The sequence below is a fragment of the Rutidosis leptorrhynchoides genome, chromosome 7, assembly GCF_046630445.1.
Source record: "Rutidosis leptorrhynchoides isolate AG116_Rl617_1_P2 chromosome 7, CSIRO_AGI_Rlap_v1, whole genome shotgun sequence".
NCBI lineage: Eukaryota > Viridiplantae > Streptophyta > Magnoliopsida > Asterales > Asteraceae > Rutidosis > Rutidosis leptorrhynchoides.
Genome location: NC_092339.1, coordinates 141,117,757 through 141,127,577, shown reverse-complemented (window position 1 = coordinate 141,127,577; position 9,821 = coordinate 141,117,757).

The following is a 9,821-nucleotide window of genomic DNA, read 5'->3' as shown; positions in this document are numbered from 1 at the left end:
TAAAATGTAACAATGACCCAGGAACCTCTAAACCACCAGGTTTTTCTAAACCATTGTGGAAAACGATGGCTCGTATTAGAGGAACACCATATATCCCTAGAAAATTAGGAAAACGTACCAAGTCTGAAGAAGAAGAAACCAGTGATTCAGATTAGAGGGTTGTAATCATGTTGTGTATTATATGTATTGTAGTGTGCTTGTACTTTTATGTTCTATGTAAAAATTGCTTGTATTGTTTGTTAATTATCTTTTACGAATCTAATTCTTGTCTATTTTACAGTATAAAAACAAAATGGACGTTAAGGGTAGACAACCGAATATTTTAGAAGATCTACCAGAGGATATGATTGAGAAAATCTTGTCTAGAGTCGGTCAGAATTCATCAGCACATTTAGTTATGGCGAAATTAACTTGTCAAACATTTGAAAGACTTTCCAGAAATGCCTTAGTTTATAAAAGGCTTTCCTTTGATAGGTGGGGTATATCACATTGGGGAGACCGTAAGTTACGCCGTGTTTTCTTTAAAGCGTTAAATGCGGGGAACCCAAATGCAATTTTACGTTACGGGTTAAGAACCTATTTTGACTCAACATATCCCAACATAGGATTTCGTGAGTTAAAAAGAGCTTCTAACATGCAACATAAAGAAGCATGTTGTACTTACGGGTTAGTGATGTTCGCTTCTTACCAAAGTGAGAAAAAGAACATCGGATTACAACTTTTAAATAAAACCTTCCCACAAGTGACGGATTCAGTAGTTGGGGTGAGAAACAAGGTTTTTAGATTATTACGGGGCTGTTGGACATTACGAAACCCTCGTCCTTTTGACGACATTACAACATGCTGCCTAGCCAATGGTCATAACGATTACTTTCCACGAGATCAAGGATGGGAAGTCGTCTTAGTAAAACCTGAATGCATGACTTGTTTCTGGACTTATGAATTACGTGTCTTTATTTCTTTTGCTGAACAACTTGAGTATTAACTAGAATTGTCTTCATAGCTGCCGAGTAGCAAAGTTATTATGTGCTATACTTCATCCTATATGTATAATAGCAGTATTGTAAGTTTGTAAAATATTGTATAAAGTTTGAACGCGAAATATTATTGTAAAAAGTTTTTCATATAGAATCGTAGTAGTTGAATTGTATAATAGCTACTAAGTATGAACTTAACGGGTAGGTACTACCCGAATTAAAACTATAAAATGCTAATATGAAGAAAAAGCTTTTATAAATAATTTCATATTATGCTATGAAATACTATTGACTACTCTTAAATTCTATATGATTAACTCAATTCTTTTGGCTATTTTTGAAGGAAATAGCACCGGCGACTCGTCAGAACTTGAACATGAGTGAGGAAGACTTCCGTGTTTTCCTTGCTGTGAACATAGCCGCAGTTCAGGCTGCGATGCAAAATAAAAATAACTCTGGATCTAGCAGTGGAACTAATTCTGCAAGAAATCGTGTAGGATGCTCCTACAAAGAATTCACTGCCTGCAAACCTTTGGAATTTGATGGAACCGAAGGACCAATTGGATTGAAATGGTGGACCGAGAAGGTCGAATCGGTGTTTGCCATAAGTAAGTGTACTGAAGAGGACAAAGTTAAGTACGCTACGCATACCTTCACAGGTACGGCGTTAACATGGTGGAATACCTATCTCGAACAGGTAGGACAAAATACTGCTTACGCACTACCATGGTCAGCATTCAAGCAATTGATGAACGACCAGCATCGTCCCAGAAACGAGGTCAATAAGCTCAAGGTAGAGCTTAGAGGATTACGAACACAAGGTTTCAATATCACCACATACGAACGACGATTCACAGAATTGTGCTTATTGTGTCCCAGAACGTTCGAAGACGAAGAAGAGAAGATCGACGCATTTGTAAAAGGGTTACCGGAAAGAATTCAAGAAGATGTAAGTTCACACGAGCCCACCTCCATACAAAAGGCAAGTCGAATGGCTCATAAATTAGTGAACCAGATCGAAGGAAGGATTAAAGAGCAGGCGACCGAAGAGGCTAACATAAAACAAGTCAAGAGAAAGTGGGAAGAAACCAATGACAAGAGTCACCAATACAACAACAACAATCACAACCACAATCGCAATAACTATCCCAATAACCGCAACATCAATCGCAACAACAACTTCAACAAACGTCCCAACAACAACTACAATAACCGTCCTAACAACAATAACAACAACAACAACAACAATAGCAACAATAACAATCCCAAAAACAATCTCAATAACAACAATAGCAACAAAAACAAAAAACAGCCATGCCAAAGATGTGAAGAGCATCACCTGGGGTTCTGCACGACATTTTGCAACAGATGTAAAAGGATTGGTCATAGCGCGAAGAAGTGCGAAATCTACGGACCAATGCATAACAGAACTAAAGGAACAAATAATGTCAGAACCAATAACACCGCCATAGTTTGTTTTGGATGTGGAAAACTGGGCCACTTTAGTAGAAATTGCCCGAATCAGAGGAATACTAATGGGCAGGGCCGCGGAAGAGTTTTCAATATTAATACGGCAGAAGCGCAGGAAGACCCAGAGCTTGTTACGGGTACGTTTCTCATTGATAATAAATTTGCTTATGTTTTATTTGATTCGGGTGCGGATAGAAGCTATATGAGTAGAGATTTTTGTGCTAAACTAAGTTGTTCACCGACGCCCTTGGATAATAAATTTTTACACGAATTAGCAAATGGTAAATTAATTACAGCAGATAATATATGTCGGAATAGAGAAATTAAACTGGTTAGCGAAACATTTAAGATTGACTTGATACCAGTAGAGTTAGGGAGTTTTGATGTGATAATCGGTATGGACTGGTTGAAAGAAGTGAAAGCATAGATCGTTTGTTACAAAAATGCAATTCGCATTATACGAGAAAAAGGAAAACCCTTAATGGTGTACGGAGAAAAGAGCAACGCGAAGTTAAATCTTATTAGTAACCTGAAGGCATAAAAACTAATAAGAAAAGGTTGCTATGATGTGCTAGCACACGTCGAGAAAGTCAATACCTAAGAAAAGAACATCAATGATGTTCCCGTCGCAAAAGAATTTCCCGATGTATTTCCGAAAGAATTACCGGGACTACCTCCACACCGATTCGTTGAATTTCAAATAGACCTTGTACCGGGAGCTGCACCAATAGCTTGTGCTCCATACAGACTTGCACCCAGTGAAATGAAGGAACTTCAAAGCCAATTACAAGAACTTTTAGAGCGTAGTTTCATTCAACCAAGCACATCACCATGGGGAGCTCCTGTTTTGTTTGTCAAGAAGAAGGATGGTACATTTAGGTTATGTATCGACTACCGAGAGTTGAACAAACTTACCATCAAGAACCGCTACCCACTACCGAGAATCGAATACTTATTTGATCAACTACAAGGCTCATCAGTTTATTCTAAGATTGATTTACATTCTGGGTGAAATGTCCCGTTCTTATTGATTAAAAACGTTCCATATTAATTGATTTCGTTGCGAGGTTTTGACCTCTATATGAGACGTTTTTCAAAGACTGCATTCATTTTAAAACAAACCATAACCTTTATTTCATCAATAAAGGTTTAAAAAGCTTTACGTAGATTATCAATTAATGATAATCTAAAATATCTTGTTTACACACGACCATTACATAATGGTTTACAATACAAATATGTTACAACAAAATAAGTTTCTTGAATGCAGTTTTTACACAATATCATACAAGCATGGACTCCAAATCTCGTCCTTATTTAAGTATGCGACAGCGGAAGCTCTTAATAATCACCTGAGAATAAACATGCTTAAAACGTCAACAAAAAAATGTTGGTGAGTTATAGGTTTAACCTATATATATCAAATCGTAACAATAGACCACAAGATTTCATATTTCAATACACATCCCATACATAGAGATAAAAATCATTCATATGGTGAACACCTGGTAACCGACATTAACAAGATGCATATATAAGAATATCCCCATCATTCCGGGACACCCTTCAGATATGATATAAATTTCGAAGTACTAAAGCATCCGGTACTTTGGATGGGGTTTGTTAGGCCCAATAGATCTATCTTTAGGATTCGCGTCAATTAGGGTGTCTGTTCCCTAATTCTTAGATTACCAGACTTAATAAAAAGGGGCATATTCGATTTCGATAATTCAACCATAGAATGTAGTTTCACGTACTTGTGTCTATTTTGTAAATCATTTATAAAACCTGCATGTATTCTCATCCCAAAAATATTAGATTTTAAAAGTGGGACTATAACTCACTTTCACAGATTTTTACTTCGTCGGGAAGTAAGACTTGGCCACTGGTTGATTCACGAACCTATAACAATATATACATATATATCAAAGTATGTTCAAAATATATTTACAACAATTTTAATATATTTTGATGTTTTAAGTTTATTAAGTCAGCTGTCCTCGTTAGTAACCTACAACTAGTTGTCCACAGTTAGATGTACATAAATAAATCGATAAATATTATCTTGAATCAATCCACGACCCAGTGTATACGTATCTCAGTATTGATCACAACTCAAACTATATATATTTTGGAATCAACCTCAACCCTGTATAGCTAACTCCAACATTCACATATAGAGTGTCTATGGTTGTTCCGAAATATATATAGATGTGTCGACATGATAGGTCGAAACATTGTATACGTGTCTATGGTATCTCAAGATTACATAATATACAATACAAGTTGATTAAGTTATGGTTAGAATAGATTTGTTACCAATTTTCACGTAGCTAAAATGAGAAAAATTATCCAATCTTGTTTTACCCATAACTTCTTCATTTTAAATCCGTTTTGAGTGAATCAAATTGCTATGGTTTCATATTGAACTCTATTTTATGAATCTAAACAGAAAAAGTATAGGTTTATAGTCGGAAAAATAAGTTACAAGTTGTTTTTGTAAAGGTAGTCATTTCAGTCGAAAGAACGACGTCTAGATGACCATTTTAGAAAACATACTTCCACTTTGAGTTTAACCATAATTTTTGGATATAGTTTCATGTTCATAATAAAAATCATTTTCTCAGAATAATAACTTTTAAATCAAAGTTTATCATAGTTTTTAATTAACTAACCCAAAACAGCCCGCGGTGTTACTACGACGGCGTAAATCCGGTTTTACGGTGTTTTTCGTGTTTTCAGGTTTTAAATCATTAAGTTAGCATATCATATAGATATAGAACATGTGTTTAGTTGATTTTAAAAGTCAAGTTAGAAGGATTAACTTTTGTTTGCGAACAAGTTTAGAATTAACTAAACTATGTTCTAGTGATTACAAGTTTAAACCTTCGAATAAGATAGCTTTATATGTATGAATCGAATGATGTTATGAACATCATTACTACCTTAAGTTCCTTGGATAAACCTACTGGAAAAGAGAAAAATGGATCTAGCTTCAACGGATTCTTGGATGGCTCGAAGTTCTTGAAGCAGAATCATGACACGAAAACAAGTTCAAGTAAGATCATCACTTGAAATAAGATTGTTATAGTTATAGAAATTGAACCAAAGTTTGAATATGATTATTACCTTGTATTAGAATGATAACCTACTGTAAGAAACAAAGATTTCTTGAGGTTGGATGATCACCTTACAAGATTGGAAGTGAGCTAGCAAACTTGAAAGTATTCTTGATTTTATGTAACTAGAACTTGTAGAATATATGAAGAACACTTAGAACTTGAAGATAGAACTTGAGAGAGATCAATTAGATGAATAAAATTGAAGAATGAAAGTGTTTGTAGGTGTTTTTGGTCGTTGGTGTATGGATTAGATATAAAGGATATGTAATTTTGTTTTCATGTAAATAAGTCATGAATGATTACTCATATTTTTGTAATTTTATGAGATATTTCATGCTAGTTGCCAAATGATGGTTCCCACATGTGTTAGGTGACTCACATGGGCTGCTAAGAGCTGATCATTGGAGTGTATATACCAATAGTACATACATCTAAAAGCTGTGTATTGTACGAGTACGAATACGGGTGCATACGAGTAGAATTGTTGATGAAACTGAACGAGGATGTAATTGTAAGCATTTTTGTTAAGTAGAAAGATTTTTATAAGTGTATTGAAGTCTTTCAAAAGTGTATAAATACATATTAAAACACTACATGTATATACATTTTAACTGAGTCGTTAAGTCATCGTTAGTCGTTACATGTAAGTGTTGTTTTGAAACCTTTAGGTTAACGATCTTGTTAAATGTTGTTAACCCAATAAATGAGATTTTAAATTATTATATTATCATGATATTATCATGTATGAATATCTCTTAATATGATATATATACATTAAATGTCTTTACAACGATAATCGTTACATATATGTCTCGTTTAAAAATCATTAAGTTAGTAGTCTTGTTTTTACATATGTAGTTCATTGTTAATATACTTAATGATATGTTTACTTATCATAGTATCATGTTAACTATATATATATCCATATATATGTCATCATATAGTTTTTACAAGTTTTAACGTTCGTGAATCACCGGTCAACTTGGGTGGTCAATTGTCTATATGAAACATATTTCAATTAATCAAGTCTTAACAAGTTTGATTGCTTAACATGTTGGAAACATTTAATCATGTAAATATCAATCTCAATTAATATATATAAACATGGAAAAGTTCGGGTAACTACAGTACCTACCCGTTAAATAAATTTCGTCCCGAAATTTTAAGCTGTTGAAGGTGTTGACGAATCTTCTGGAAATAGATGCGGGTATTTCTTCTTCATCTGATCTTCATGCTCCCAGGTGAACTCGGGTCCTCTACGAGCATTCCATCGAACCTTAACAATTGGTATCTTGTTTTGCTTAAGTCTTTTAACCTCACGATCCATTATTTCGACGGGTTCTTCGATGAATTGAAGTTTTTCGTTGATTTGGATTTCATCTAACGGAATAGTGAGATCTTCTTTAGCAAAACATTTCTTCAAATTTGAGACGTGGAAAGTGTTATGTACAGCCGCGAGTTGTTGAGGTAACTCAAGTCGGTAAGCTACTGGTCCGACACGATCAATAATCTTGAATGGTCCAATATACCTTGAATTTAATTTCCCTCGTTTACCAAATCGAACAACGCCTTTCCAAGGTGCAACTTTAAGCATGACCATCTCTCCAATTTCAAATTCTATATCTTTTCTTTTAATATCAGCGTAGCTCTTTTGTCGACTTTGGGCGGTTTTCAACCGTTGTTGAATTTGGATGATCTTCTCGGTAGTTTCTTGTATAATCTCCGGACCCGTAATCTGTCTATCCCCCACTTCACTCCAACAAATCGGAGACCTGCACTTTCTACCATAAAGTGCTTCAAACGGCGCCATCTCAATGCTTGAATGATAGCTGTTGTTGTAGGAAAATTCTGCTAACGGTAGATGTCGATCCCAACTGTTTCCGAAATCAATAACACATGCTCGTAGCATGTCTTCAAGCGTTTGTATCATCCTTTCACTCTGCCCATCAGTTTGTGGATGATAGGCAGTACTCATGTCTAGACGAGTTCCTAATGCTTGCTGTAATGTCTGCCAGAATCTTGAAATAAATCTACCATCCCTATCAGAGATAATAGAGATTGGTATTCCATGTCTGGAGACGACTTCCTTCAAATACAGTCGTGCTAACTTCTCCATCTTGTCATCTTCTCTTATTGGCAGGAAGTGTGCTGATTTGGTGAGACGATCAACTATTACCCAAATAGTATCAAAACCACTTGCAGTCCTTGGCAATTTAGTGATGAAATCCATGGTAATGTTTTCCCATTTCCATTCTGGGATTTCGGGTTGTTGAAGTAGACCTGATAGTTTCTGATGCTCTGCTTTGACCTTAGAACACGTCAAACATTCTCCTACGTATTTAGCAACATCGGCTTTCATACCCGGCCACCAAAAATGTTTCTTGAGATCCTTGTACATCTTCCCCGTTCCAGGATGTATTAAGTATCTGGTTTTATGAGCTTCTCTAAGTACCATTTCTCTCATATCTCCAAATTTTGGTACCCAAATCCTTTCAGCCCTATACCGGGTTCCGTCTTCCCGAATATTAAGATGCTTCTCCGATCCTTTGGGTATTTCATCCTTTAAATTTCCCTCTTTTAAAACTCCTTGTTGTGCCTCCTTTATTTGAGTAGTAATGTTATTATGAATCATTATATTCATAGATTTTACTCGAATGGGTTCTCTGTCCTTCCTGCTCAAGGCATCGGCTACCACATTTGCCTTTCCCGGGTGGTAACGAATCTCAAAGTCGTAATCATTCAACAATTCAATCCACCTACGCTGCCTCATATTCAGTTGTTTCTGATTAAATATGTGTTGAAGACTTTTGTGGTCGGTATATATAATACTTTTGACCCCATATAAGTAGTGCCTCCAAGTCTTTAATGCAAAAACAACCGCGCCTAATTCCAAATCATGCGTCGTATAATTTTGTTCGTGAATCTTCAATTGTCTAGACGCATAAGCAATCACCTTCGTTCGTTGCATTAATACACAACCGAGACCTTGCTTTGATGCGTCACAATAAATCACAAAATCATCATTCCCTTCAGGCAATGACAATATAGGTGCCGTAGTTAGCTTTTTCTTCAATAACTGAAACGCTTTCTCTTGTTCATCATTCCATTCAAATTTCTTCCCTTTATGCGTTAATGCAGTCAAGGGTTTTGCTATTCTGGAAAAGTCTTGGATGAACCTTCTGTAGTAACCAGTTAGTCCTAAAAATTGGCGTATGTGTTTCGGAGTTTTCGGGGTTTCCCACTTTTCAACAGTTTCTATCTTTGCCGGATCCACCTTAATACCTTCTTTGTTCACTATGTGACCGAGGAATTGAACTTCTTCCAACCAAAATGCACACTTTGAAAACTTAGCGTACAATTCTTCCTTCCTCAATACTTCTAACACCTTTCTCAAATGTTCACCGTGTTCTGGGTCATTCTTTGAGTAAATAAGTATGTCATCAATGAAAACAATGACAAATTTGTCAAGGTATGGTCCACACACTCGGTTCATAAGGTCCATGAACACAGCTGGTGCATTAGTTAAACCAAACGGCATGACCATAAACTCGTAATGACCGTAACGTGTTCTGAAAGCAGTCTTTGGAATATCATCTTCTTTCACCTGCATTTGATGATACCCAGAACGTAAGTCAATCTTTGAATAAACAGACGAGCCTTGTAGTTGATCAAATAAGTCGTCGATTCTCGGTAGTGGGTAGCGGTTCTTGATGGTAAGTTTGTTCAACTCTCGGTAGTCGATACACAACCTGAATGTACCATCTTTCTTCTTGACAAACAAAACAGGAGCTCCCCACGGTGATGTGCTTGGTCGAATGAAACCACGCTCTAAAAGTTCTTGTAATTGGCTTTGCAGTTCTTTCATCTCGCTGGGTGCGAGTCTGTAAGGAGCACGAGCTATTGGTGCAGCTCCTGGTACAAGATCTATTTGAAATTCAACGGATCGATGTGGGGGTAATCCCGGTAATTCTTTCGGAAATACATCGGGAAATTCTTTTGCGACGGGAACATCATTGATGCTCTTTTCTTCAGTTTGTACTTTCTCGACGTGTGCTAGGACAGCATAGCAACCTTTTCTTATTAGTTTTTGTGCCTTCAAATTACTAATAAGATGTAGCTTCGTGTTGCCCTTTTCTCCGTACACCATTAAGGGTTTTCCTTTTTCTCGTATAATGCGAATTGCATTTTTGTAACAAACGATCTCTGCTTTCACTTCTTTCAACCAGTCCATACCGATTATCACATCAAAACT